Consider the following 3,748-nt stretch of genomic DNA (forward strand, 5'->3'; position numbering starts at 1 on the left):
CTCTGATTGTATTGATATCGATCGCTCTCTTGATAGCTTCCAGAAATGTTTTAATGTATTTGGGTGCTCCTTTATTGGGTGCATCTATATTTACCAGAGTTGTATGCTTTTGTTTCATCGATCCCTGTAGTATTATGAAGTGGCCTTCCTTATCTCTTCTTATGGCCTTCACTTTGAGGTCTATTTTGTCAGATAACAGTGTTGCTGCCTCAGCTTTTTTTTTATTATTATTATTACTTCCATTTTCCTGAAAATTTTATTTCATCCATTAACTTTCAGTCTATGTAAGTCCTTTGTTCTGAGGTGGGTCTCTTGTAGACATCATATATATGGGTCATGTTTTCTTATCCATGAAACCACCCTATGTCTTTTGATTGAAGCATTTCATCCATTTATGTTTAAAGTTATTATTAATAGGTACTTGCTTATCATTTTTATCCTTTATGTTTGTGTTTCTCTTTCTATTCCTATTTCTTATACCAGTCCCTTTAAGATTTCTTGCACTGCTGGTTTGGTGGTAGTAAACTCCTTTAGCCTGTTTTTATCTGTGAAACTCCTGATTTCACGTTTAATTTTGAATGGTAGTCTTGGATTCAGTTCCTTGTTTTTTATAACTGTATATTTCATTCCATTCTCTTTTGGCCTGGTGTGTTTCTGTTGAGAAATAAGTTGATAGTCTAATGGGAGATTCCTTGTATGTAAGTTTCTGTCTCTCTCTTGGAGCCCTTAAGATTCTTTCTTTGTTGTTAACACTTGCCATTGTAATTATGATATGTCTTGGTATGCATCCTTTTGGGTTCATCTAGTTTGAGACTCTCTGGGCTTGTATGACTTTACTCCTCCCCCAAGTCAGGGAAGTTTTCTGTCATTATTTCTTTTTTTTTTTTTAAATAAATCTATATTCAGATTATTACAGTTGTTCCTCTTTTTTTCCCCCATAGCTCCCCTCCACCGGATCCCATCCCACCCTCTGCCCTTACCTCTGACCCCACTGTCCTTTTCCAATTTTTGACCAGTCTCTTCCCGGACCCCCATACCCCCTTCCCCCAGAGAATTGTCGGTCCACTCCTTTTCTATGTCCCTGATTCTATTATATTCACCAGTTTATTCTGTTCATCAGATTTTTTATTCACTCGATTTTTAGATTCACTTGATAGATATGTATTCGTTGTCACTTTGTTGTTCATAATTTTTATCTTTACCTTTTTCTTCTTCTTCCTCTTCTTAAAGAACACCCTTCAGCATTTCATATAATACTGGTTTGGTAGTGATGAACTCCTTTAGCTTTTTCTTATCTGTGAAACTCTGAGTCTCAGTGTGCTTTTCTCTTTCCTGACAGTCCAGTTTCACCTCATATGAGTCTGGGTCCCCAGAGTCTCGCCCAGAACTGGAGTTCAGCACAGTCAGGAGCTTTTGTCTTCCTCCCACTTGAGGAAGCCATCCACGCACTCAGTTGCCAGTCCTCTCCATGCGAGCTTCTCAGTACCTCTGCCTCCTGTAGCTCCTCTGAGTTTCAGTGTGCTTTTCTCTTTCCTTCTAGTTGTAGAATTTCTACTCAGCCAGCCTTCCTGTGGTTCTGAATGATGATCGTTTTGTCTTTTAGTTGTGGTTTTGAAATTGTTGTGCGAGGCAGCAGTTTAGGTGTTTACCTATGCCACCATCTTGGTTTCTCCTCCATTGTCCATTTTTTTATTGGGTTGTTTATCTTCTTTTTGATAAGTTGTATGAGTTCCCTGTAAATGTTGGAGATTAAACCCTTATGGGAGATAACATTGTCAAATATGGTCTCCCATGCAGTGGGCTTTCTTGTTGTTTTGTTGATGGTTTCTTTTGTTGTAAAAAAGCTTTTTATTTTGAAGTAGTCCCATTTATTTATTTTCTATTTCATTTCCATTGCCCTAGGAGCAGTATCAATGAAGAAATTGCTTCGGCATATGTCTGAGATTTTGCTGCCTGTGGATTCCTCTAATATTTTTATTGTTTCGTATCTTACATTAAAGCCCTTTACCCATTTTGAGTTTATTTTTGTGTATGGTGTAAGTTGGTGGTCCAGTTTCATTTTTTTGCATGTATCTGTCAAATTTTCCCAAAACCATTTATTGAAGAGACTGACTTGACTTCATTGTATTCTCTTGCCTCCTTTGTCAAATATTAATTGAGCATAGTGGTTTGAGTTGATTTCTGGGTTCTCTATTCTATTCCATTCATCTATATGTCTGTTCTTGTGCCAGTAAAAGGCAGTTTTGAGAACAGTGGCTTTGTAATACAGCTTGATATCTGGTATTGAAATCCCTCCTACTTTGTACTTCTTTCTCAGGATTGCTGTACCTATTCGGGGTCTTCTTGGATTCCAGATGAATTTTTGGAGAGTTCGTTCTAGGTCTGTGAAATAAGCTATTGGTATTTTAATATGGAGTGCATTGAATCTATAGATTGCTTTGGGCAGTATGGACATTTTAATGATGTTGACTCTACCAATCCCAGAACACGGTATGCTCTTCCATCTATTTATGCCTTCCTCTATCTCTTTTTTCAATGTCCTGTAGTTTTCTAAGTAGAGGTCTTTTTTACCTTCTTAGTTAAGTTTATTCCCAGGTATCTTATTTTTTTTGGTACGATGGTAAATGGGATTGTTTTCTTAGTCTCTCTGTAAGTTCACAGTTGGTGTATAGAAATACCATAGATTATTGGCGTTAATTTTGTATCCTGCTACATTGGCAAATTCATTTATTAAGTCTAATAATTTTTTGATGGAGTCTTTAGGGTTTTCTATGTACAGTATCATGTGATCTGTGAATAATGATAATTTTACTTCTTCTTTTCCAATTTGGATGCTTTTTATTTCTTCTTATCTGATTGCTGTGGCAAGCACTTCCAGTACTATGTTGAACAGGAGTGGTGAAAGCAGGCATCCCTGTCTTGTTCCTGTTCTTAGTGGAAATGGTGTTAATTTTTGCCCATTGAGTGTGATGTTGACTGTAGATTTGTCATATAAGGCTTTTATTATGTTGAGGTATGCTCCCTCTATTCCCACTTTGTTGAGCGTTTTTATCAGAAAAGGGTGTTGGATTTTGTCTAATGCCTTTTCTGCATCAATTGATATGATTATGTGATTTTTGTCTCTCACAATGTTTATGTAATGTATCACATTTATTGATTTGCAAATATTGTACCAGCCTTGCATTCCTGGAATAAATCCCACTTGGTCATGGCGTATAATCTTTCTAATGTAATGCCAGATCCGGTTTGCTAGAGTTTTGTTGAGGATTTTAGCATCTATGTTCATCAGGGATATTGGCCTATAATTCTCTTTCTTTGTGGTGTCTTTATCTGGTTTTGGGATTAGGGTAATGCTGGCTTCATAGAAAGAATATGGAAATGTGCCTTCCTCTTGAATTTTTTTGAATAGTCTGAGAAGAATTGATTTTAGTTCTTCGTTGAATGTTTGGTAAAAGTACCCTGTGAAGCCATCTGGTCCAGAGCTTTTGTTTGCTGGAAGCTTTTTGATTACTGTTTCAATTTCATTAGTAGTTATCAGCCTATTCAAGTTTTTTTAATCTTCCTGGTTGAGTTTTGGAAGCTTGTATTTTTCTAAGAATGTGTCCATTTCATCAAGGTTGTCCAGTTTGTTGGAGTAAAGTTGTTCATAATATTTTTTTTTACAATCCTTTGTATATCTTGGGGTTAGTTGTTACATCAACTCTTTCATTTCTGATTTTGTTTATTTGGGCCCTCTCTCTTTGCTTCT

The sequence above is a fragment of the Cnephaeus nilssonii genome (genome assembly GCF_951640355.1).
Source record: "Cnephaeus nilssonii genome assembly, chromosome: 8".
Lineage (NCBI taxonomy): Eukaryota > Metazoa > Chordata > Mammalia > Chiroptera > Vespertilionidae > Cnephaeus > Cnephaeus nilssonii.